At 46.8% G+C, this 27,360-nt stretch overlaps 1 protein-coding gene and 1 long non-coding RNA gene across 2 annotated transcripts in view; one reads left to right on the top strand and one right to left on the bottom strand.

The window, feature by feature from the left end:
* PTK2 (protein tyrosine kinase 2) overlaps nt 1–22,029 on the bottom strand; it is a 200,158-nt gene extending 178,129 nt beyond the window's left edge. Inside the window, exon 1 of the mRNA XM_032467711.1 lies at nt 21,859–22,029. The gene's annotated coding sequence lies outside the window, so the exon portion shown is untranslated. The remainder of the gene's footprint in view (nt 1–21,858) is intronic.
* A 155-nt stretch (nt 22,030–22,184) lies between these two features.
* On the top strand, nt 22,185–24,114 carry LOC116659758. The gene is made up of 3 exons (XR_004315096.1): nt 22,185–22,437; nt 22,896–23,087; nt 23,899–24,114. It is a non-coding gene; the product is annotated as an uncharacterized LOC116659758 (long non-coding RNA).
* Nucleotides 24,115–27,360: the final 3,246 nt, after the last annotated feature.

Raw genomic sequence — 27,360 nt, 5'->3', positions numbered from 1 at the left:
CAGAATACTTTTACTAAAATTCAAAAGGCCCCACCCATATCAGACAGAAGGAAGGGGGCTGGGAGGGAGGGAAGGACGAAGGGAAGGAAACAACTTGAAAGAAACAGAAACTATACACACTGTCAATAACCTAGTGAGAAGAAGCCACTGCACTCAATAAACAAAAATAGGATGCTCTTCTAAAAGAACAAAAAAAGAGCTCTTGGATATTAAAGAACTGGAAAACAGAAATAAACTAAAAACGAAGATTAAGTCAAACTGAAGACACTCCCTGAAAGCAGAATAAAAAAGAAAGAAGGAAGGGAGGGAGAGAGGGAGGGAAAGAGGGAGGGAGGAAAGAAAAACACACTGGAGTGAAAGTATAAGAAAATTACAGAACCTGTCTAGGAGAGCCAGGTTGTGTTTAAGAGGATTTCCAGAAAGAGTAAGAAACCCAAGGGAGAACATCTTCAGCACAGCAACTCCAAAACATTCTCCCAGAACTAAGGAATGAAAGCTGCCAGAGTGAAGGGCCCCACTGAGCACGCAGAACAGTGGATGCAAACAGACCCACACATCATGACATTTCAAAGGACTTGGGACAAATTTTTAAATTCCTACAAGTTTCTAAAGATGGGAGAAAAAAAGTCACATACAAAGAATGCGAAATTAGAATAAGCTTCTGAACTGAGCACCAGCAATACGGAGAACAGGAGGCAAGAGGGCAGCAGCTCTGGATTTACGAAGGAAAGCGAATGCCCACAGAGACCCCTGCACCAGTCACACTGTCAGGCAAGTCCTCTATCATGTACACTCTCAAACAGCCTACCTCTTAAGCATCTTATCTCAAAAAGCCACTGGAGAAAGTCCTCCACCAAAATGTGAGCATAACAAAGAGGAGGAAGTCACGAGACACCGAAAACATGAGCTTGGATGAAGATGCAGGCGTCTCCAGGATGACGGTGAAGAAGGGAATGTAGAAGGCGGTCCTCACCCTGCCCACAGAAGCTGGATCACCTTTTTAAAGTGACTAAACTCTAGACGGTGTGCTCCACCAAAATGACGAAGTCAGTCAAGAAGGACAAAGACAGGAGCTACCACAAACATGGAACTCAACTCCGGGGAAAAGCCAAGGGATGAGAGAGAAGGGACGTCCGGGGCGCTCCTCAGGGATTGGCGCAAGGAGCCTCCAGCTCAGAGGAGGAGAGAACAGAGGGCTCTGGGAAACTGCGTCCCAGAGAGAAAATGTGAAGAAATGAGTCTCCGTGACTGGCCCTGTGAACACTTACTACGAGACTCTGAGAAGGTACAGGGGAAGCAGCAGGTATAAAAAGAACCAAGCACACAGGGGACTGAGCGGTCACAGGAAGACGGACATCCAGCACATCACCCTATGTCCTGTCCACACCGCACTCGCCCCGCAGGCGTCATCGGTGCCTGACCTCCCTTGGTCCCTCACCGCCTTGGAAAGGCCTGTGGAGAGAGCCATTTCTCATCGCCACTGCTCAGAGCCCAGCACAGTGCCTGCCACACGACACACAGAAGCAAAGGTTTTTCTGCATTTACTCATGTTTTCTGCTCTGAATCCCTTTTCCTTTCCAATATGCAAAGTAAAACTTCCCACGTGTCACACACTCTAAATCTGTGCTTCATTAACATGTAAGCGATTCCCTTCCATCACCCTGCTTCCCATGTTCTCAGTTCAGTGTACAACCCAACACGGCCAGCTTCCTGACATCCACCTCTTACCGCGTCCCAGTAACAAGCCTAACCATTACACAGGCACAGCCTGGCGTCAGCGGAGTACTGGTATGCCATGCGCTCCCCTGAGTGTTTTACAAGCACTAGCTCCTTCATCCTCGTAGCCCTAACTAGTTACTGTTAGTATTCCCATCTTATATAAAGGAAGCTAAATGTTAGAGAAACAAGGATATATTTCAAGGTTACACCGCAAATGGGCAAGATCAGGGATTCAAACACGAGCTTATCAGCACTCTTAAGATCGTGATGCTATTCTGGCTTCTCAAATTATTATTGTTAAACCAATGATAATATTATTGTTAAAACAATGAACGATCTGGGCTTTCCAAAGCAAGCATGACAGAAAAATCCTTCCTAAAGCTGAGTAACATTCAACACGACATACTGACAAATTTTAAGATACTCGAATTAAGCAAGTAGGCTGAGCCCCTGGAGAAGAAATGGTCTGCTTGACACTAACTGCTAAATAAGTCCCAAATCCACTATTTCTTAACCCACAACATCCTAACAATGTAAGTTAATTGTGAAGGTCTCCAATGTCTAAAACATATAACCACTTACGTAGACGGCTGTTCCTCTAAGCTCAATCTACCAATAGTTTCTGCACTTAGGCAAGCTGCAACCTACATTCTAAAAAAAAAAAAAACCCTAAATCCAAACAAACCAAAAAACCAAAGGGAAGTAACTTTCTGGAAAACCAAAAATATATAAGGAATGTGAATGTAATTATGAAAATCATCTGGGAAAATAAAAACTTCTTTATGCTTCAAAATAATTTTCTAGCCAAAAATACTCAAATACTAGACTATGGAGCTGCTCACAGTGGGGACGGTGTGCACAGGCATCGCTGCGCCAGGGCTGGTACGGGGTGTGCCATCCCTCCAGTACTAAGCGACACTAAGTGAATACGTTATAAAGAAAGAATAAATAAAGTTACTAAATTCTGAATAAACAGTATTAATAACAACACTAGCAGGTTGCCTGCTGTGTCTGAAGAGTAAATGATGACTATAAACTGCTTTCTAGTTCTTAGACAAAATGATCAAACTAAATCAGGGAATGATTAAGATTAGCCTTCAAATTCCCACAGCAGAAACACCTACATTGTTAGGAACTGTATTTGCTGAACATCAGGCTGACTCTTCCCTGAAGTTTCTAGTCATTTATATGACTAGCCACGGACTAGGAAGTGTGTTATACTACTCTTATAAGAGTCAAGATAATCTCTACTTAACAGATGAGAAGACAAAATTAGAGCTTAAGTGACCTGGTCACCATCACACAGGGCGCAGGCTTCAGATCTGAGACTCAAAGCAAAATCCGCCCAAAGCGCAGGCTCTTGACTAGTGCTCCATTCTGCACTTTAATCCCCCCCACCTGTCTCTCCGAGAGACAGCAAAGTAAACCTGGACAGAATAATTGCAGGAGCTATTTAATCAAAAGTAAGTGCTAGCAGGTAGACAGGAAAGGAGCCTGGAATTCAAACCATCATCAAATTAGGAGATTTAACTATAACAGTCTCCTGACATAATACTCTAAATGTGATGGATACACTGCAAACTTCAGCATAGGAAGAACCAGGTAAAACTCATTTCTCCTGAGAAAAGAAAATCAAGGTAAGTCAATACTGAGATGAAACAAATGTCAGAATCAGCCCACAAAGCCTTTAAAGCAGCTACTACGCAAAGAACTCTATAACCAAGCACGTGCTCAATACACTCAACAGCACAAATTCTCTTTTTCTCTCTCTAACCCACTGGTTACAGCCCCCACTGCTCTGTGGAAAGTTCTCTACCCAAAGTTACCAATAATGTCGAAACTGCTGGATCCAGGGCTCAGTTTCCCGGCCTCCCTGAACCTTCCAGCAGCAACTGACAAGAGCCGACCACTCCCCTCCCCTCGGCCCCAGGATGCCATCTTCACGGCTCCCAGGTGCCTCCTCCTCCTCTCTCCTCCCAGTCAATTCCACAGGCTCCCAAGGCTCTGTCTCCTAACATAATATTCTCCTCTTGTCTACGCTTACCTCCCAGGACAGCTCACTTCAAATGCTGTTTCCACGTTAACAACTTTAAAATTTGTATCTGCAGTTCAGACCAGTGGCCTGGCTGCTATCTGGACTGACTGTCTCAGCTCTGCATCACAGCCACCACCTTATACATTGTCCTGCGCATCACAGAGGAGAAGCCAGAACAACATTTCCTGAAACCCCTTGCTGCTACGACTCAGGGTTGGAGGTAACTAGTAAGAGGCACTCGTGCAAGACTGGTAAGGTCAAAGGGAAAATTACTCTCTGGAGGCAGCCGTGGGCAGAAGCATGGGTGCAGGCAGACGCCTAGGGAGAAAAGGGAATTCACCAACTTCGGCAGCTAAGACCTGGAGTGTGGCTTCCACTAAGAATTCCCAGAGGCTCCTGAGAGAGACACCAGGAACCACCTGCTCCAATCACAGAGATCAGGAGCAGTGGCTCCAGCTGTCCAGATCCCTGTTGATTCCAGAACGAGCTCCAAGGAAGCACTCACTGTGATGGCTGCTTCCTTGACCTTCAACTCTGCCAGCCCTTCCTACGGCAGTGATGGATTCTAACTCCTGTATTTAAAACCATCTACAGTGGCTTCTGTTTTCCTGACCTAACCCGGACAGATAGAGTGTACGCTGGGACCAACTTCTACAACTGAGGCCCATGGACCTCTCAAAGCTCAGGCCAGGTTCTTCCCTACAACTCTCTTCACACTGACCTCTCATCTGTTTATGATAGCCCCTGCTTCCAACTGCTGAGGCCAAAAACGACGGGTATCACCCTTCCACACTCCCCACCCAATCTTGTTGCCTTTTCCAGCAAAATGTGCCCAGAAACTGTGCCCTTGGCATCACGTTCACCAGCGCCACCTTGACTCGAGACACCATCATCATTCTCCCAGGTGACTGCAGCAGCCACTGAGCACAGGTCTGCCTCGGCCACCCCAGTGCCTATTCTCAACACAGGAGGTGACTTGGAGTCTCAGTCAGATGCACCATTTCTCAACTCAAAACCCTAAATGGTGGTCCCTCAGCTGTGTGGGATGACAAGAAGTTAATTGAACCAGTTTGACCACACGACCAAAGAAATGTGCTAAGGAAAAACAAACCTGTTTTAGACTCTCAGCCTTTCAGCAAGAAGAGCTGCTCAGAGTTGAGGACATTGGGAACAGCATCAATAATCAATAAGAGAACAAGACAAGAGATTCTGAGTGGAGCCAGCCAACGTTACCCACTCAGACATTGCTCATTCAAGGAGTCAACAGCACTGAGGAACTGGCCGGCAAGAATAGTCCATGTGGAGCCGCACGTGAGAGGACTTTCAAAGACCTGGCGAACACACTAATCTAACCTAGTACCAGCTGACCTGGAATACAAACGACAGTAAAAATACATGGGGAGCAAACGGGTTAGCTGGACAAAGGTTTACAAAGGTTATGAAAATGTGAGATGTTTAAAGCATTTAAGCAGGGTTATTTGAACTACGGGCATGCACCGTCTCACTCATCAGCAGGCACTGCGCGGGAAGTATGTTACTTTATCGTGTGTTACCGAAACGGCAGCATCAACAGCAGACGTCACTGAAACATCCCAGCTTGTCCTACCACACGGCAGTTTAATGGTGTCTGGTAGGTCTTGTCGTAACTTCTTGACCTGAAAGCCAAGAGTGAAATTTTTCTGAAAAAGACGCTCCTTCAGTTATCACTATTACGGGACACTGTATTCAGTGAAACTAGCTTCTGCTAAAGACTTGATAATGCTTCTCAGTGACTGCAACCTAAATTTATCAGGCACAACTGTGCTTCTATGAGGGACTTCTACTGCAGTGAAGCTATTTCAGTGACAGCCAGCGTTCGCATCCCAAGTCACACCGTGCTCCTTTACACACTTCCCGTGCTATCAAAAGCCAGAACGAGGAGTGAGGTTTCCATCCCCAAATTCGCTGCAGATATATTTTCTAAGTTTAAGCTACAATTTCAGCAGCATTTTTTGAACCTTAATGCAAGTACAATGAAAACTTACATATTTCAAAATCCATTTAACTATGCAATTGAGGCACCCCTCTAACCATCAATTGGAAGTGATTAATCCACAATAAAATGACATGCTAGAAGGCAAATATCAAGAAGAATCTAATAGAATTCTATAAATGCCTTCCAAGCAATGAATATGCTCAATTAAAATGATACACTCCTGCAATGATGTCAGGACCTGAGCGTACCTCTCAGCATACAGACATTTCACATATGCAATACGTGAAACCTCCCTGGCAGATCAGCATTAAGAGATGAGTATTTGCCATTGATTTTGATGACAAGGAGCACTAACTTTGAATTCCAATTAAGAAAAATGGTATCCCTCTCCTTCCCCAAAAGAGAATTCCATTCTTCTCATGAGTAGACCTCTATCATAAAAAAATTATACTGTTATAATTTGGATTCTGTCAATGCAAAACTTGTAGAAAGGTGTTCTCTCTTGCTACAGAAGTACTTACATAATATATCTAACCGTGCCTATCCGTCTGCAAAACCTAAAGCATTTCCCATGTGCCCCTTTACAGAAAAGTTTGACAATCCCTGTCTGAGTCAACTAAGCCCCCACATCTTCTGCACATGGGGACAGTTAAGACACATTTCACCCATCTTCAACTTTCTCAATTCATTTTCTTTTTAACTTAGGTCTGCCACTTTACATTCATTCCTGAAAAATTTTACCTTATTGATCTTAGCATTCATTACAACCTGTCAAAATATTTTACAGTTCTGATTCTAAAAATGAGCTGTCTCCAAGCATGACTCCTAATCTTCATTCAAGTTCCTCATAAAAACATTAGGACAGGTGTCAAGTATGACACACTTCTGGAGACATCTTCACTCTAGTGTAGAAATAATAATAAAGTAATAATTTCTTGAACTCCCTAGTAACGATAGAAATAATAACGTCTTTGGGCTTCATGCAGTAAAGCATTAACCTTGCCCAAAGAAAGGTTCTGTCCTGGTGCAGCTCCTGGGAAGTCACCTCTAAGCCCCTGGAATCTCCTGCCTGATAAGGCTGCCTTAGCTTAGCTGAGGGCCTGAGGTCACACATGCCTCAGAAGAAAGTACATTCATTTTTGGTGATGGCGTATCCTACTTAAAACTGACACCTGTCCATCTCATAGTCATGTGACTATTAAGATTTGCCCAACAGAATGTAAACTTGAGCTCTGTGTAATGTACAAGAGCATGCGGAAAACACATCACGCCCACTGGAGCCCCACACACCTGGCTGGCAGTCTAGTGTCTTGTTTTGTCTCTGCAGGGAGGAGAGGTAGGGGTTGGTGCAGTTCCACCCAGAAGCGGCTGCGTGTGTTTGGGATTTACTTGGCAGCCTGGAATACACCACGTTCCCAGTGACATTCCTGTGACTTGGGATGGTGAGCCTCCCTCACTAAGTCTCTGCAGAGGCCAAATGTGCACGACTAAGAACATGGAGCACCTCCCAGGGTGACGGGCTCCCTTAATAACCCACGGAGAGTCCGGGAGTTCGCCCCCAAAGGAAGAACACCACATTGACACACGGTTCTGCTTACAATTTAACTTCTGAGGATCATGGACCTAGGAGAGAATGTTTCTTTCTCAAAGCAGCTGTGAGTACTAGTATACCCAAGGGCAACAGAGCTTCGTGAACGTGGTACCCAGGAGAAATCCAGGAGCAGTGCTGGAGTTAACCTGGACCCCTCTCCCGGCCCTGCCATGGCATCTGCCTGGTCGGGGCCGGGATATTAACTCAGAAACAGGCTTCAAATTATCCCCTTCTCTCCAGCTCCTCAGCCGCACACTTAATCAAGGCCTTCTTCAGTTGTGTGCACATAATTACTTGATTGAGAGAACGCAGGCTGTGAAATGGCACCACCTGACCTCTGCCCGTGACTTCATTAGCCAGTAACACACGCAGCCACATTCTGAGTGGCAGACGCGTGGTGCCTCCCCTTCTAAAGTGCATTGCTGTGACGCCTCCTGCACAGAGCCTGTAACCCAGTCCACACCTTCCCCACCGTTTAACTCCACTCCACATGGAATCCAGCACAGACTGCTTCCATCCTGCCTGTAACACCAACCTCACCTCCTTCCCCGCCCAGCCCACCCCAGACTCCAGACTGACAAAGCCCCCTGCCCCTCACACCTCCACAGCTGTGCACAGGTTGGGTCCTGTCTTGAAGGCCCTTCCTGCTTCGCATTTTCCACTGAGCTTCTACAGATTCTTTCAGACAGAACCTGCAGTGGCTGCCGCATCTGGTCGAGAGCCAGTTTTTGATAGATCCTGGGCTAAGACTAGTTTTTACCTTTTTAAAAGGTTAAATAGGGAAAGAAAAAAAAAAAAGATATGTGACAGGCCATCTGCGGCCTGCAAAGCCCGAGGTGTTTACTGTCTGGCCCTTACCAGAGAAGGTGTGCCGATGCCTGACCATCTCTCCAGTCCTTAGAGCACTACTGTGACAAGGCTACTGTCACGCCACACTGCGTCCTGCGGCCTGAGCCAGCCCCGCTCCCCTCTTGTCTGTACTGCCAGGGCCAAAGATGGGCATTTAATAAATACTGAACGAATGAATGAACTGACAAGACGAGCTCAGGAACAGACCAGGCAAACACGTGAGCGGAAGAGCCCGGGCCTGTGTCAGTCTGGTGGAGACCCTAACCCCAGCACTTCCCATCTGTCCACACTGTACACAGCAGCTACATATACCCCCAGAGGCTGAGATCGTAAACACTAGACTTTGTAGACAAGGACACTAAGAATCAGAGAAACTAAACAACTTGTCGGAAGTCACATGAAGCAGAGGGTACAGCTCAGTGGTGGAGTGTGTGCTTAGTGTGCACAAGGTCCTGGGTTCAATCCCCAGTATCTCCATTAAATAAGTAAATAATAAATAAATAAACCTCATTACCTCCCCACTAAAGAAAAAACAAAACAAAACAAAAAAAGAAAGTCAAGTGACAACAGGCAGGGAGGCATATCAGAACCCAGGGTTCTGTTTCCCAGATGAGACGCTCTTTCTATTAACAAGACCTGCCCTTCACACAAACTACGTTCCTAAACACCTTCATTATCAATACTTGACACGTTAAGGGAGAGATGAAATTTAATTTGACTCATTATTTAACTTTGATCATTTAAGTCAGGGTTATTTTTTGTAAACAAATAAAACAAAAATGAAGTAGATACCCAAAATAAGCACTAGGCTAAAAGACCTTGGTATAACCACAAACTAAAAATTGGTTTTTTTCTAAAACAGTCCTTGAGAAAGTAAAATTAAACAGCTTAATTAACAAACGCCACTGAAAGGAGGCAGCTGCAGCCTCAGCACGCGCCCCTGCCTGTCAGCTAAGCTGAGACACACGGGCAGTGAGCAGTCACCTGTCCTTAAGCTTCAGTTTGGGCAGAAGAGCCCAAAAGCTGATTAACATACATTAACACCTCACCTTCAGGCAGGAAATAAAACAAGTGTTCCCAGAGACAGACATGAAATATAAGAAACTCTACTAACTAAAAAAAAGTAATAAACAAATAAAAAATTTTAAAAAAACTACTAATTAAAAAATTTAGTCTACTCTACTAGTCTATAATCCTTATGCATAGCTGGAGTTTAAGTAGCTAGGTGCTCAGAAGTTTCTGAGTTAGGACGATGATGTAGCCAAACTGAACCATGATTTCAGTCTATTAGAGAAAACAGTAATTTCAAAGAAGCAGTTCCATACAGAATACATTTTCTGACTACAATCCAATTTTAGAAACGAATCACAAGGCACATCAAAAAAAAATGCATTCATTTGGAATTTATCAAACACTAAAATAAATCATGAGTCATCAAAGGAATCTTATTAGAAATTAGAAAATGTCTAAAAACTGAACATATGTATTCAATGAAAGAATAAACAGTTTATAAACTAAATAATAAAAATACCTCACATCAAAATTCACACCTTGGGTAGAGAAAGATTCCTTAAATGAGGCAAAATAATAATAATCATAAAGGAAAAGACTGATAAAGTGGACGATATTAAAATTAAGAACTTTACTTCCAAGATACCTCTAAAGTAAAAAGACAAAGCACAAACTGAAAGAAAACACCCACAACTCAGAATGACCAAGGTTAGCAATCCACACACAGGAAGAACAGCTACAAGTCCATAAGAAAAACACACAAAGAAAATTAGGCCAATGTTCACAAGTCCTTCAGAGAAGAGAGAAGGGATATGGCCAGTACACTAAAAGAGGATCAGCACAATTAGTAGTAAGAGAAATTCCAATTTAAAGCCACAAACAGCTACTATTGCATAACCACCAGAATGGCAAAACTGAAAACAAAAGACAAAATAAATTCCTGGCAGGGATGCAGAGCAACCAGGACTCGTTCCTTCTCTTATCAGTGGGGATGTAAGTTGGCAGAGCACTTTGAAAGCACTTTGGCAGTAAGCAGTCAAGCTGAGGACCGGCCAGCCCCAACCGGCAACCGCACTCCTCTGCCTGCAGGCTAGGCATGTCCACGCACGTGGGCAGCAGGAGGCTGTACAGCAGTGTTTGCAACAGCAGAAAACTGGATACAACCCAAGTGCCCACCAACCATAGCCCAGACTACACAACAGTGAATGTGAACAAACAGTGACGCTGTCCGGGCCTCCGACAGTCTCAGCATCACAGCGCTGAGGAAAAAGGCCACGCAGAAACACACAGCGTCATTCCCTTAACATAAAGTTCAAAACAGACAAGACCAGCCCAGAGCAGAAATGATAAACACAATATTCATTCAGTGGCCGCTGTTCTAAATGCTGCAGATACAGTGGTGAACAAGACAGCCATTCTGCCTGCAGAGTTCCTGTCACAGCAAGTGACAAAGAAAAGTAAAGCCGGATGACATCGGATGGTGAAGGGCCTGCAGGAGGAGGGCGCTGAGGGGGCTGGCGGGAGGATGGGCACTGAGGCTCTGCACGTGGGGGACGCTGGGGCGCAGGCCTGCAGGGGGGCACGCTCCACATCCAGGGGGCTGCGGGGGCCCGGCCTCGCTCGCTCGCTTCTCCACACCAGAGGGGCACACTGCCACCCAGGCCAATCCGGCCCCATTGCTGCTTCCTGCACAGCCCATGAGCTAAGAATGGTTTCCATACTGTATGTGACAAAAGAAATAATTAAAAGAATCATAACATTTTGCAGCATGTGAAATTACATGATATTCAAGTTTCAGGGTTCAGAAATGTAACTGTACTGGAGCAGAGACAACTCATGCCTTCACCTGTGGGCAGGCCGCCCCCGCGCTGGAAGGGCAGGCTGAGCGCTGGCGACAGGCGGCAGTGGCCCGCGGAGCCTAGTGCTTCCTGTCCAGCCTCCACAAAAAAGCACCCAAACTTTGAAAACTGATGCCATGCTACTCAAAGTAGGGCCACGGACCACAGCACTGGCACCACCTGAGAGCTGGCTAGAAATGCAGGATCTGATGCCGCACCCAGACAGACTGAATTAGAACCTAAAATTTAACAAGATCCCTGGATGACGTATGTGCATTTTACAGTCTGAGAAGCCCTGACACAGTGCACACAAGCACTGTATTTTGAAGTAGTTTATCCATTTCAAAGACACACCCTAGAACAGTTCACCTGAGCTTGCACCTCTTCTACCTGCTCTCTGATCCCAAAACAAAGGGAGACACATGCTGGCAGGCCACTCCCCAGGTGGCCATGAGGAGGGCTGAAATGACCACCTCATGTCTGTGACCCTGACTTCTTCCCCAGCCACCCTGTGTCCCACTTGTCCTCTTCATCTTTCGGACAGAGCCAGCGGAGCCAGGCCCCACTCACTGAGCCGGCTGAAGCCCTCCTCCCAAGTAGCAGACTACAGACAAGGGCTGCAGGCACAGGCCCAGAAGCCCCCGGGAAGCCAGCAGAAGGGGGGCAGTCAGGGCCGCTCCAGCACGTCCTATGATCCCACCAAGTCCTCCCAAGACTGGTGCTCTGAGAGATAAAACAGAGCTTCCCACCCAGCCCTGACAGTAAACACTCTTCCCAACTCACAGAAAATACTGAGTGAGTGGACGGACTGTCCTTTCAGAACATCTTCCTAAATCTGTGGCTTCTGCCACCTCTATTGATACTAGGACCTAATGTAAGGTGCGGTAAACCAGCCTTGGCCTGCTCCCACCAGCACGGAGCTCTGCCTGCACCTTTCTCCCACCCAGCACACCTCCTCCAGCCTCCCCTCGCCCCCAAGCTAATTCTGTTGATCCCTCCAGAGTCGGGGCCCAGGCGGCCAACAACACCCTGGTCACTGGACTACGACCAGCCCAGGACAGGCATTCAGCTCAATACAGAGTAAATGTGTTCACAAAGTCCCAGCTAAATGGGCAGATTGGTGAGTTAACCGTAAGTACTCAGTGGCTTCCTCATCCGTGCACCACAGCTTCCCCGCTCCCCACCCACACTGGTCTGCGCACCCACACCGCCCAGTAAGCCTACTGAAGGGGCTCAATCATGTTTGGGCTGGATTCCAGAAAAAGTCCAACTTTAAGCAGCAAGGACACCTGTGTGGGTGGCTCTCCACCCACAATCACAAGGCCCGGCGAGGTTCCCAGGGCCGAGCCCGTGCCATCCAGCAGGACCTCCTGCGACGGGGAACACGCTCTGTACCTGCACTGTACCCCGTGGGCGCCACATGTGGGTGCTAAACCCTTCATTGTATTTCATCTTAATTAAATGAAGGAGATCATTCCTCGGCTCCTTAACTGCAGGTTATGCTATTCGGTCCAACCCTCCACTGAAAAAGGCTTAAAAAGATGGACAGGACACTCCAAAAATCTTAAAAGCAAGCAAAAACTGACAGGACCATCAGGAAATACCTGGTCAAAATTAAAGTAAAATCAGGAACCCAAAGAGAGAGACAAGCACAGAAACCACCTCTGCCCTGAAGTCATTTGCCAATTCTGAAATTTTCAACTTTCCTTTACATAGCAGTGCAGGGAAAGAAGGACAGGAATCAAAGGCTGCCCCCCCCCCCCGCCAAGTGTCTCCCCTCCTCCATAAGCAGGACCCCAAAGGCTACACAGCTCAGGATGAGAGTAAACCAAAAGTGAATCATCTCAGCAGAAAAATTACAGGTCTATGTGGTCCACAAAACCTCAAACCCTGACTTGGTTTAAGGTGATCCCAGACTGGCTGAAGCAAAAATGCTCTCTGGAGGCAGCTACCTGCATTCTCAATTCAAAAAGGTCCTACAAGTGGTTTGGATCCATATCCCACACTATCAGCAAAAACCATCTCAAAATGAATCATAGACCTAAATGTAAAACCTAAAACTATTAAAATTCTAGAGACGGGAGAAAACAGGAGAAAATCTTTGTGACCAAGGATTAGGTAAAGACTTCTTAAATACAACACCAAAAAAGAACAGTCCATAAAACAACAAACTGATAAATGGGACATCATCAAAATTTGTAACTACTGCTCTTCAAGACACTGTTAAGAGAATGAAAAAAACAAGCCCTAGCATGGGAGAAAAGCATACAACATATCTGAGAATAGACCTGTATCCAGAATACACAGAGAATTCACCAATAAGAAAAAAAAATTTTAGTGGGCAAAAGATTTGAACACCAAAGAAGATACATGAAGTAGGAATATAAAAAGATACTCAGTGTCATTAAGGCATGTGGGAAATGTAAATTAAAACCACAGTGAACTATCACCACACACCTGGAACACACCTCAACTTGAAAAGACTGACCGCGTGCTGCCCCAACGATACAGAGCCACTGGGACTCACACACGGCTAGTGGGGATAGACGATGGTGCAGATGCTCTAGAACACAGCTGGGCACTCTCTTCAAAAGCTACCCCTGCCAGAGACCCAGCCACGACAGTCCTACACGCAACTACTCCCAGGAGAAATGAAAGCCTGTGTCCACAAAGTGACGAGTACAAAAATATTCACAGGCTTCATCTGTAATAACCCAAAACTAGAACCGATCCTCCACACACTGATCTATACGTTCAGTGTCATCCCAAACAACATCTGGAAGAATTTTTTTGGACGCTGCCAAGTGATCCTAGAACATGCATAGATCTGCAAAGGGTCAAGGGCAGCCAAGGCACACCCGAAGGAGAACCAGTGGGAAGAGGTCCACGAGGAGGTGATGCTTATTACAAAGCTACAGTAACGTAGGCAGCTTAGTACCAGTGGGATCAAATCGAGTCCAAAAACAGAGGGACTGTGCATGGACCTTTCATGACAACAAAGGTGTCAGCACAGAGCAGTGAGGAAAAGGATGCTCTTTCTAGTAAATGGTGTTGGGACGAGACACCTAGTGAAATTGGGTCCCTTCTTCACACTACACACCAAGACCAATCCCGAGAGTATTATAAAGTTAAAGGGGAAAGGCGAAATCATAAAGCACTTAGAAAAGTACAGAGGAACTAAGTCCATAACATTAAGGTGGGGAAAGACAGAAAAAGCACCAACTATAAAGGAAAAGACTGATAAAATGCACTACATTAAACTTAAGAACTTCTGTTCATCATCAAAAAAAAAAAAAAAAAAAAAACCAACAACCCACCGTTGAGGCAGTGAAACTGCTGACAAAGTAGGAAGAGACAGTAGCAAAATATATAACAGAAGACTTGTGGTCTGAATATATAAAGAAGTCTACGAATCAATTTTTTAAAACCTAATAGAAAAATACGGACACTTCACAAAACAGTGAATCCAAATGGCCAGTAAATGTACAGAAAGATGTGCAACCTCATTATAACCAGGAAAAGGCTATTTAAAACCACAAGGCAGGAATCCTACAGAAACCACCAGAAGGGGTGGTGAGGGGAGACTGACAGGAGACCAGAGACAGAGCTGTGCTGAAGACGCTATCAGAGAGAAGGCTGGGGACAGTTCCTGAGAAGTAATGGGAGAATGCTACTGACATTACTGAGAAGCTGCCCTGAGCTGGGCGCTCTGAAGTCCACTCAGCCCTCTGTATCCACCTGTTCCACACTGAAAATACTGGGAAAAAATTCCAGGAAGTTCCAAATAAAAAAACTTGAATTTGTCACACTGGCAGTAATTTACATAGCACTGCACTGTATTAGGTACTATAAGTAATCTAGAGATGATTTAAAATATACAGGAGCATGCGCATAGGTTAAATGTAAATACTACACCATTTTACATAAGGGACTTGAGCATCCAAGCGATCTGGTATATGATCTGGGAAACAACTCCACAGATAACCAAGGGACGGCTCCTCATTTAACAGGAGTCATATTAACAAAAGACCATTAACTAGAAATTTAATTTCATCTGACCAACTTTAAGGAGAAAGAAATTGTTCCAAACAGCTCTTTCCCACCAGCTCACATCTATTATTTTGCCTTCATAGAGCTGCAGTTGACTGAAAGCTTGATCACGAGGAGGGGATGTTGGGCGGGGGTAAAAATTCACATGGAAACAACCTGCTTCTCACTGTTTTCAGATTTTATCACACTTAATTCCATCTGTCTTTGCCTAATTCTTCTTCTCTACCTTTGTAACAACTTTCACATACTTAACACCACCTTACCACAAAGCCCCCACTAAAGAGCCATTTGCGTTAGTCTTCATGGTTGACCCCTTCCAGGGCCTCAGCAGGAGAGACTCTTCCTCAGTCAGCAACAATTCCTGACTGACCTTACACTACTGTAGTAAGAGGAAGCTGTGAGGGGACCACGGACATGTGACGGCTAACACAGAATCCTTCTCCCTGAGCTTACAACATGCTGTTTACCAACAGATGCAAGCAGTTCTGCATTAAACATAAATAAGGCACGTTATTAATCCCATCTTGGTGTACTCACTTTTACTTAGCCTTTTTTTTAGGGAAAAAGGAAAGGACAAAAAGCAAAACAAAATTTATTAAATCTAGATGTGAATTTAATGCTAGGCATAGAATCAATTCACACAGTACTGCTTCATTAGTCACCCCAAGAATTGGCAATCACTCTGACTCTAGTATGAGCTAGCCAATTTTTCAGCACCAAAACAAAAGGGAACGTGTGCCTTAAGCACTCACATGTACACGATCTCCTGCTATTTGCCAAAAGCCACAAGTCTAGGAGCCAGACAAACTATATATCAACATAAGACTGCTCATTTAAAATCCACACCAAGATTAAAAAGAATTAAGCGGTCTCAGCATTAAAGACTGCTGCCTGAAGTGAAGGCAGTCTTGTCAGCAAATCTAAGTGGTGAAAAAGAGACCACACACATACCTCTGCCATTTATGACCAACTTTTGCCTGTAATGACTGGCATTTCTTTCAAAGCACTCTAAAGGAGGGGTTCACAAACACCAACATGCATCGAAAGCTCCCGGACAGCAAGTTAAAACCAAGTGCTTGGCCGGCCCCCAGAGTCAGCAGGTCAGAAGCGGGGGTGGCATCTGCACCTCTAACCAGTTCTGGGAGAGGTGCTGCCGGCGAACTGTGCCTCCTGCGAGAACCACAGCAAACAACTAAGGGGAAACTTGCTGAGGAAGAACAACCTGCTCCTTCTCACCCAAATGTTGACTCTTCCCCAGCTAAGTTAAGGGAAGCAACCTGTCACTCTCGGAAAGTTTTATTTGAACAACAGTAGGACAGTAAAGGGCTTCAGGGACAGGTTCCGGGAGAGCTAGCATGCTGTATAACCTGCACTGTAGCAACAGGAAGGTGACTTTTTAACAATGGTTTCAGGGCATAATGTAAAACCCTTGTAAAGCATCCAGTGAATCCAGCTGATTAGGAAAAGATATATCACAGCTTCTGGACCAGTAATCAAGGACTTTTCATAAATCCCACTCATCTTCTGTCACCTTGGGCAATTTTCTAAGTCTTCAGAACTTAGGCTGAGTCCTAATGCATACAAGAGCAATTCTTACAAGATAACTTTCTAGGAAAAAAGAACATTTCAAAATTGTCACAGAGCAGAGCACTACTTTTTTCCTGGCACAGGTTTGAGGACAGCAGTAGTCTAAAATAAAGCAGACACAGATAAGAATACAGATAACCCAATTCTTCCCTGGGGTCAAGTCTCATGTGGCTTTTAAGTGAGGTCCTTTACCAAGCCAAACAAAAACCAAGACTAATGCAACAGCAGTTCTCCAATAATGATTCTCCAATAGTTAATAAGCTGGGGTTCTTTTATTCAATAAAAATTTATTGTATCAGACACTGGGAAAGCAATAGTGTGAAACAAAGTTTCTGCCCTCATGGTGCCTAAATCCTCATGAATAGACACAAAATCCACTAAAAACCTACAACATATAAAGTGATTTAAGCTCCTTCTCAGGCCAGCAAAGGCAAACACGGTGCTGTGGTCATCAGTGACAAGGAGCACCAGTTCACAGCAGAACCCAAACCACCAGATGGCAGGACTTTCAGCACAGAACATGGAGGCAGCAGGGAGACCCTGGGCACAGACAGCCCAGACGACTTTCTAGGTTCTCCAAAACCTTGGTTTTGGCTCGCTGGCCCCAAATAAAGGAGCAGAGTATATGTCAACTCTTAAAAGCAGAATGGAAAATTCTAAGTTGGTGAGAATGAACACATTCATTTCAGAAACATTTCCAGAGCAGCAGCGTGTCAGACTATAAATACCAGGATTACAAGGGGCTCACACTTGTGTGAGAATTGCACAATCGGTTTTTCCCTTACACACTCTGTGCTTCCCACAAAACTGTACTCAAACAATCTACACCCCAACAAAGTCACCAATGAAAACCTCTGTAGTGTGGAGGTTACTAAAGCACGTCTTTTGACAAATAAAAAGCATCAATCACTGTACCATGCACTGTATGTTTTTACCTACCTAATTCTGAATTAATTTCTAACAATTTTGGTATATTCATTAAAATGTTCACCTACACTATATTGGCCAGACTGGAACTTCACGGTCTGAAAGTGTGGGAGTCAAACAGAAAATACAATTATCTAAACCTTCCCAGACACGGTCATTACACTAGCACACTACTTACTCCTGCTCCAAAACACTGCAGTATGGTTTCAAAGGCTGCTGCCTTCCAGCCAGGGAAGCCCCACACACGCTGCTGGGAGCCTGCACTGGACAGTCCCTCAGGTCTGGCCAACCAGGACCTGCCACCTGTGAGCTGCAGGCCCAGGGTGAGCTGCCCTGGCTACACTTGCAGGGTTTCACCTACAAAACGAGGCTGTAAAGAGCACGACAACAAGAGTTCTGGTGAGGAGTGAAGGAGCTGGAGCAGCACAGCACCAAGCTCAGGTCTGGCTCAGGTGTTCAACAAACGCAACTTCCGGAACAGAGCCCCTCCCATATGTAATTCGCCAGTAAAAGATAGTAACACCCACAACAACACGCAGTACCCACGCAGGCACCCAGTAAAGTTCTTCCCCAGCACTGGATAATATTCAAATGTGTAACTTTAGTCATTTTTCTTGATCTGAAAAAATGAGTTTATAGTAAATGGCAATGTACCTGAATATGATTTAGGCAGCATTATTTTAACTAAATACAGTTTGTAAGGAAACTATCTTCATGTTCTTAAAAATAGGTAAACTTTGTGGTGATGCTACTAGTATTTTTCTCTGAGGCTTCCAACTGCTAAAGAGTAGGAACAGTGCCACTCGGGGAAAAACATCTATTTCCTACTTTTGTCTATAAACCATTTCATTAGTGTGTATGCAAATCAGACTATGATTAACAGTCTTTGCTAAAAATTCCATTTAAACTGAAAGTTTAACTATACTTGATTATATGAATTTTATTTGTATCATACAGCCTAGTAGAAAACAATAAATTGTTGTAGATAGAAACAGAGGGGGTTCCTCTGCTGCTTTATAATCAGAAACACATTTGTGTAGTTCTGAACAGTAAGAATTGGCACAATTCCTAGAAATTAATGCCAGGAACTGGTAGATATGAATTTCATTTCTCTTGTACTAGGCTGCCTTTTGGTAGCCATGAAATGAAGAAAAAAAAAACCTTGCCAAAATGTCAGTAGAGAGAAAAAGTAATAAAGGATCAAATAACCCACTACTAAAGAGTTTCACAGAGAAGAAGGAAAAAAACCTAACTTCTATATGTAGTGGGTGAGACAGAGAAACACAGGTGCACCCAAGGTGAGCTGGAACTGCTCTCCATCCTTTTCCATTCCAAGGACCCTTCTATGGATTGATAAGCAACTTAACACCTGAATGCTTATTTGCATTCATAAACTTCCTGGAGTGCATTACTATTGACTCAGATAAGGTCATTTACCTTGCCCAATTTTTTTTAAATAAACATTGTAAGTAACTTATATAGACATATGTAAAAATTCTCAATGATTCCCACAGTAATTTTTTGCTAATTATTTAAGGGATTTTAAGTATGGAGAAATTAATGAAAATACGTTCTTAAACTGGAGCTTCCAGGCAAAATACAGTGCTAAAGAAACGAAACTTTTCTGATTTACTAGCAAAAAAAAAATTCATTTCACAAATATGATAAAAATAACAAAACTTTTAACATCACTGAGATTTAAAACAAGTTACTCTACGTGAAAATTTGCCCAAATTGCAAATGTTTAATTTCAAAAGTTAAAGATTTACATATTGTATTAACAATTTGAATTGCATCTTTTGTTACCCTTAAGACAACTTTTAATTATTTTTCTCAAAATTAAGATACCTTAAAATACAGGAAGAAAGGTTTCCATAAAATCTTTAGAGATATGAACTAATAATCTACCTCTCTCACTTAAAATAACACCCAAAGAAAAACCAATAATTTTAAAAATTATCTTTTACTACACATAATATTTTATTATATTGTAGACTATATATGCATATATAAAATATAACAGAATAAGTTCTTCTGAGGGAGCTAACCAGTATTTTTTTTAAGAGGTTAGCTTTAATAATACAATTTGTTATTTAGACAAGTTCTCCAACTTCCTAGTAAGAAAAATTTTCTAGCTGGAGAACTCAGTTTTGAGAACTGGGACATTACGTTCTATACTTTCCATCAATGGGCACGGAGTGTTACAGAAGCGATTTTAGCTAAAATCTTTTTAATGACCCTTACTGCCTCTCCTAACTGCCACTTTCCCCAGACATTTCACTCCTGATCCCACAACGACTTCTCGCGTTCAGTGACTGCCAGCTTCCGAAGATCTCGAGTAGGAGTCCCCACGCTCTCGGCCCCCACACTTAAATACTAAGTTTTGGAGTCAATGTCTTTATTTATCCAAGGATTTGCTTCTGAATGCATCACCTTCGAGTGACGTCTAGGCCCTTCTATTCAGTCCTTTACTGAAGTCCTACCTGGGCTCCTTTAAAAGGGAACATGTGTTTTAAACAATATTTTCCAGGGCTTATTATTAAATTGGATTACTTAATAATGACCTGAAAGAAGTTCTTCAGAGGAGAATCTGCAGTATTCGATCTTGCTGTTTCTGCAGCACTTAGCACACAGAAGTGTTCAGAAAAGACCATGATGGTAACTCAACTGGCTTTTCCGCCATAAGGACAGCCACAAATATAAAACAATACACTCATCAAGATACTGAAACACAGTATGTTTCTGAGTTGAACACTGAAACACAAACTTCCTTTAAAAGATTCATGTGTTTCAATATTAAAAATTCGGTTTTAAAAATTAACTCAACAGTACGTCTGGACCAAAATACTACCTACACTGTAGCTCAACAAAGTAAGCTGAATGCTAATTTATTAGGAACCTTTAGTCACTTCAGGCACGTAACTTCCCTCCCACTTTACAGAGTCTGTCAACGATCGGACAACTAACGAGAGGGCCTAGCTGTGTCATTTCAAGAAGGAGACGATTTCATTACCTGTTTTACAAACAAAACATTAAGGGTGAGGCTCTGGTATTTCATTTCAAACTGTAACGGCCTATTTTTTCGATCATGAAAATGTTTACATTCTAAGTAAGAATCCCAAGGATGGTCGTCTTAAGTAGATCCCCAAACTCTTACATTGCCTTCAACTTGACTGTATTTCAACCAGTACTCGTCTAAATTACTACAATATTACTATTATCTAAGTCTCACTGCCAAAAACCCAGCTGCAGGCTAACTATGCCAAAATAAAACTGTTGAAATGGCTAAGGGAAAAAAAAAACTTTACCCTTAGTGCACTAAGCTACAAAATCCTGCAATTAAAAAAAACCGAGTACTATCACATCAAAACAAGTAATGGCACGCGAACGCACACACACCCCCTCCCTGTGAGGAAGAATGGGGTGCTCGGAAAGGAACGCAGAGCCGGAGAGAAACGGCACGCAGCGCTTCCACCAGCTGGCGGGCGCAGCAGAGCCGGGGGCCGGGGCGAGAGGAGCAGGAAACTTGGGAAGCGCACTGAATCACACCAGGTCCTCAGGGCTACCGCCGAGAAGAGCACCGGGCTTCAGAAAACTTGAGCGCCGGCCGCCCGGCACGCGGGTTCGAGGCCCAGCCCTCCCCGCCCGCGGGCCGGCGAGTCCTCTCTAGGCGTCCGGCCGGCCCCCCGGCGTCCTCGTCGGTCTCCCTCTCCCCACTCCTTCCTCTCTCTCTCCCCTTTTGTTTTGGAGGCACTTGGCCCGCTCCGGCAGAGGCCGGCCGTCCTCCCCGAGTCCCCCGGCCTCGAGCCCCTCGGATCCTCCGAGCCCCCGGATCCCTCGGCCTCCCCATCCTCCCCGAGCTCTCCGGCCTCCCAGCGCCCCCGCCCCCAGCCTCCCCGAGTCTCCAGCCTCCTGGCAGCCCCCAAATCCCCCGCTTCCCCGAGTCCCCGGCCTCACCACGTCCCCCGGCCTCGAGACGCTAGGACTGTCCGCGCCCCGAACCCCCGGCCGCCCAGCGCCCCCCGAGCTCCCGGCCTCCTCGCGCCCCCGGCCTCCTCAGCCCCCGGCCTGCCTGAGCCCCTGGCCTCTCCGGGCCGCGGCCGACCCGGGAGGGGCCGGTCTCCGCCGCATCCGCCGCCGGGACTGGTCGGTCCGCCCTGCTCGGCCCTCCGCCCTGGGGGCCGCGGCCCTGCCAACCACCAGCTCCGGGAGTCGGCCCTCACGCCCGCCCGCGCCCCGACTCCGGCCCCGGCCCCGGCCCCGGCCCCGCACTCACTAGGACCGCGCTCGGCGCCGGGAGGCGAAGGCGGACGACGACCAGGCGGCGCCGCGGCAGACGGGCCGCACTCCTCCCACGCCTCACGCCGCGGGCGCACAGCGGTCCCGGCCCGGCGGCGGCGGCGGCGGCGGCGGCGGCGGCGGGCTCGCGCCCTCGGGGCCGTGCTGCGTCGGCGCGGGCCGCGCGTACGCGGCGGCCGGCTGAGGCGCGCGCCCCTCTCCGCTGCGCGCTCCCGGCGGCGTCCCCGTCCCGAGCTTCCGCCTCCCGGGAGCACTGGGCATGCGCGCCGCTGCCCGCGCATGCCCAGCACGCCGCCGGGCTTTGCGCCCGGGATCGCGCAGGGGGCGCCCGGCCGGGGTTTCGGGCTGGCTGGGGCTGCGCGCGGACGTGGTTGCCGCCCTGATTGCGGCCCAGGGGAAGCCCTGGCCGGGGGCGGGAGCGGCGCCCCGCCGAACGGATGTCCGGGGGTCCCACCAGCCAAACTCTGGGCGAGAGGAGTCGGGCGGACTTCAGGGAAGCCGTCGCCCCACTTCCCTGCCCAAAACCCCAAACGCGGCCCCTCCGGAGGCCTCCCTGGTAGGCTGCCCTACAGCCGCCCCAGGGTCGGAACCACAGCTGTCGGGACCCCGCTGTGTTCCCGGGCCGGGCCCAGGTCCTCTCCTGGCTTCACGCCCACTCTGATGAGTTTGGTGGCCCCTGACCCCTTTTCAGATAGGGAAACAGGCTTTGGGACTTGTTCCGTGGCATCACAGAGTGCTGAGCCGTACCAAGATTTGATCTTGGAAGATGCTCTGAAAAGAGCTTTATGAACCGGCTTAGAGGTAGACACATCTACATGAGCGCCAGCGGGGCACTGATTGGGGCCATTAACCCCCAAGGCGCTGGTCCCCTAGGTGTTGAGGCTTGAAAAGGAGGTAGCAGCTGGCTAGGGGCCTCTTAGGTCGGGCTTAGGTGCCTGGCACTTATTCTTAGGCAGCAGGGAGCCTTTGGAAGGATTTAAGCAGGAAGTGATACCTGATTTGTGTTCTTTAAAGAAAATCACGGCAAACCTTGCAGTAGGAAGTGAAACCAGAAGCAGAGCAACTTTCACTTTCTCGATGCCACTTCGATCCTCGCCGCAAGGGGGGAGCCAGGCACACTGTACTCCTTTCTAAAGGTGAACTCCCTCAAGCTCGGAGAGGTGACCCTGCATTCCCTCCTCAGGAGCTATCATTCGGTTCTAACAGGTAAAATAAACTGCTTTCACTTAGCAAGAGTTTTTACCATATTTAAATTTTTTTTTATTCTTTCATGAAATGTATATGACTGGTTTTTTTAGACTACATTTAAGAGTGTAAGGAATTGTGCCTCTCGGTGTTAGTCCCAGGGCCTTTGCATGTCTGTTTGCTGTACCTGGGGTTCTTGCCCTCTGCTTGGACCTTCTTACTCCCTCACTTCCTTCAAGCCCAGATGTCACCTCATTAGATGTCATCTGATCACTCAGTATGTAATTGGAACCACCCACTCCCCTCCACCCTTTCACACACACTCCCCACCCCCATCTGTTCTGTTGTTGTCCAAAGCACGTATTGTTCACCACTGCCCAACACTGTTTGCTTGTTTATCTCTGGATTTTCTGCTCCCTCCATGAGAGTATTAGAATCTCTAGAGCAGGGACTTTGTTTTGTTCACTTCTGGGTCCCCAGCACATAATAAAATATTTGTTGAGTGAGTGAATGAAGCTTTGGGTAATGTGAAGTAAGAAGTTATTATTAAAAGTATACGAAAGGAGTGGGAGTGAGGGAGAGGAGTGAAGGGACAAAAGAGATTATATTAAGAATATCTTTGGGGGAGGGATTGCGCTTAGTGTGTGAGAGTAAAACTGAGCACCAAGCCTTTGACACTTCTCCCAACGAGGGATGGGATCTACTTTTTCACCCCTTGAGTTTGGACAGGTCTTGAAACTTGCTTTGCCCCCTAAAATGTGTCACAAGTCAGGTACAACTGAGCTGAAGCCTCAAGAGGCCACGTAGTTTCCTTCTCACCCTCTTAAACTAGCCCATGCCAGCCTAGTGAGTGGCCACTGAGGCACCCTGGCCAACAGGCAGCCAACCGCCAGGCAGGTGAGTGAGGCTGCCCTGGACCACCCAGCCCCGGTCAAGTCTTCTGCCACCTGGAGCCACCTGCAACCCAGAAGACCAGCAGAACTGCACCCAGCCTAAACTGCCAAACCAGAGAATCATGAGCAAGTCAAATTAAAACTTGTGGTTTTAAGCCACTGCTCATTTTGAAGTAGTTTGTTACACAGCCATAGAGAACCGATACTTTCAGTTTCCTCGACTCTATGTTGATACGTTTGAACTCGATGCTCTTGAAGGGCAGCTTTGATTATTCTTCTGCTTAATAAACGAAGAAAATAGGGAAGGGGCAGGAGGAAGTTGTGATGCAAATGAGACGGGCAGATACAAACAGGAGAAAGGCAGACTCACTGGGAGATGGTGAGGAGTTTGTGGTCTAACAGACCCCTATCCCTGGAGCGGGGCTGTGGTGCCTGAGCGCTCAGGCTCAGGAGTCGGACAAACAGTGGAGCAAACCAGGCTCAAGTGCACCATTCAGCAGCGCCTGAGGCTGGGCAGCTGCTTAATGTCTCTGAGCCTCATTCCTCATCCATAAAATGGGGCTTACAAAGGACCTACTTACACAAATCAGGCTGTTGTGGGAGGAAATGAGCCATCTGGTAAGAGTCAGCAGAGTGTTTGGCATAGTGTGCCCTCAGTAAGTGTTCCTGGTCAGCCGTAGCCTTGTACGGAATACTGATCATCTTGATCATGGAGGGGATATCAAAGGACCACCCAGAGTGTAGTGTTACCAAAGGCTGGGTAGGTCGGAGCCTGCAGACACTGTCTCTAAACCTTGTAGCATCCTTGCAGCGTAGACACTGGGATCATCATCCCCATTTTATTGATGTGAAAACTGTGGCTCGGAAGAAAAAAAAAAACAAAGCAATGAGACAGATAGCAGGGTTGGAATTCAGAGCTACAGTCTGTCTGGCCATGAATGCTGTGCTCCTCCCTCTCCCTGTGAGCCTCTGCTGCACTCAGGCCCTGTACAAAAAACAAAACCCAGAACACCATTTGGCTTCTCCCTTCCTGCACTGGCCAGATGGGCTGAGCACTGACCTCGCGTGGGAAGCTTTCAGGAAGGGTTTTCTGTGCGTTGGCAAAGCAGCTGCACCGACCCTGGAGAAGCCCCCACCTGTCTCGTCTGGGGAGGCTTGTCCCCAAGAGGGCCTTGCTTACCGTGGGGAAGCAGAAACACACCTTTAAGGCCAGGATGTCGATGCATGCTGATGAGGGCACGGGAGCTGATGACACCGAGGCCCAGGTTACTGCCCACAACGTGGCACTGACCAGCCTCTGATCTGCCTAAAGAAGCTGGAATGAGAGAAAGTGAGACCCAGGGGACAGGTGCCTGGGCCACTTCTAGATCCACTAAGATGTGCTTCTGGGAGCTATGGGCCTGTCACCCTACCTGGGGATGCTGGTCCTTAGGTGTTAAGAATCAGAGGCTACTCAGCGAACAGGGGTCAGGGAGCAGTGGAACAATAAAGGAGACCAAGAGACCAGGGTTCCAATCCCAGCTCCCCCATGTGACAACCTGGTGGCCCTAAGCAGCCACTCAACCTCTGAGCCTCAATTTCCTCATCTGTAAAGTGAGGAGGGGGAAGGGGCAGACTGCAAGAACAGAAGGGACAGAGTCAGGGAATGCCCCTAGGAAAGAGGTCCAAAGATGGGACAGTGTGAGGGACTCGAAGACACAGTTCCTCCTTCAGGCTCTGGCCAGTATAAAGACAAGATGCGTCAGGACCACTACGTGCACTGATTGGGCATTTTGTAAGATGACCCACTAGGAATTCATCTGATGTTTTTCTGGATGTTAGATGGGGGTTATCATCGACTGGGAGGAAGACCTCAGATACTGATGGCCACTGTCATCGCATTACGAGTGCATACTGTCAGCGTGATTTACTACAGTTGATGTTGGTCTTGGTCACCTGGCTGAGGTGTCCTTGCCAGGCTGCTCCACTGCAAAGTCCTCCCCCCACACTCCTTTTCAGATTGTGTGCTTTGGGAGGAAGTCGCTGTATGCAGCCCACACCTGAAGAGGAGAGACTGGTGCTCCCCTTCCCCTTGAGGGCAGAGTGGCTACATAGGTTACCTGGAAACTGTTTTGGGTGGGAGCTTTGTCCCTTCTCCCCCCATTTGTTGGTGGAATCAGTCATTTATATCAGGATGGACTCGTGGGTATTTAATTTTTCTCTCTGGGTTATAATCCATGACCAGTTAATTTTGTTTCTCTTGGGGACATTGGTAACATCCAAAACACCTTCAAGTCTGACATCACCAATTCAAAGCCAGGCCCACGTCTGGCCTGGCGTAGAGCTGCCTCACAACTAGAAACCAGCCCAGGTGACGCACAGCAATCTCCATGCACGGAAAGAGCCAGGCAGGCAGCAGGCCTGTGGATAGAGATTGATGGGTCTAGTTATCAAGCTTGGACTCCCCTGCCACGTCTGTAACGTTCATTCCCTCATTCCAACCAGTCACACTGAGCCCTAGGACAGCCCACACAGCCTGCTAGACACCAGGGCACTCGCGTCTGGTGGGAGCAGACAAGTAAACAGGTAATTAAGACACAAAGCCATCCCAGCCACCCCAGCCATCCCAGCCATGCTGCCACAGAGGGAATGTTTCTGCTGAGTCTTAAAAACAAGCAAGGCTGGGGAGGGGTGTCCTGGTAGATGGCACAGATGGGCAGAGTGTGAGACAACCTGTCCTTGGGGAGGAATGCAGCCCAGCTGGGTCACTGTCAAGGCAAACAAGGCATTTAGGGCCTGAATGTGGGGCTGGAGACTGGGAGAGAGAACGAACAGGACTGTGAGTCAGTCAGGACTCAGTTGTGAGGCTACCAGCAGCAGAAACTAACCCTGGTAGTCTTAAGCTAAAGGAGTTTTTCTGGGAGGTGCACCTGTAAGATTCAACACTACTGCAATCGGGAAAACACACGTGGATTTGTTGCATCATGTAAACAAAGTCCAGAGGTAGAAAGAACTGATATGGAGACCCAGTCAATTAATCAGAGCCCCAGGCTCTTCCTCTGTTTCTGATACATGGTACGTGACTTCCATTCTCAGATCACCCCATGGGTTAGAAGAGTTGCTAGAGCTCCAGCCATCACTTCCACATTCCAAGCAGCAAGAAGGAAGAAGGAGGAGGGATCAAATGGCACATTCTCCTGAAAGTCCTCAGAAAACTGAGGCACAGAGAGGTTAAGAGATTGCCCAAGATCAAACCTCTTGCTACCCGCCACAGCGCCTCCTGACTGGGTCGGTGTGTACCTGCCTCACTCTAACCTGAAACAACCCAGAAGCCAGTAATTATATCATCGGACATGGAGTCACTTTAAATTACAATTGGTCTTCGTATCTGCCTCTTCTGCTTTCTCTGAAATGCTGTTTAT

This window comes from Camelus ferus, chromosome 25 (genome assembly GCF_009834535.1).
Source record: "Camelus ferus isolate YT-003-E chromosome 25, BCGSAC_Cfer_1.0, whole genome shotgun sequence".
Taxonomy (NCBI): domain Eukaryota; kingdom Metazoa; phylum Chordata; class Mammalia; order Artiodactyla; family Camelidae; genus Camelus; species Camelus ferus.
The sequence above is the reverse complement of the archived record's forward strand: the minus strand, read 5'-3'. Positions and strand labels throughout refer to the sequence as shown.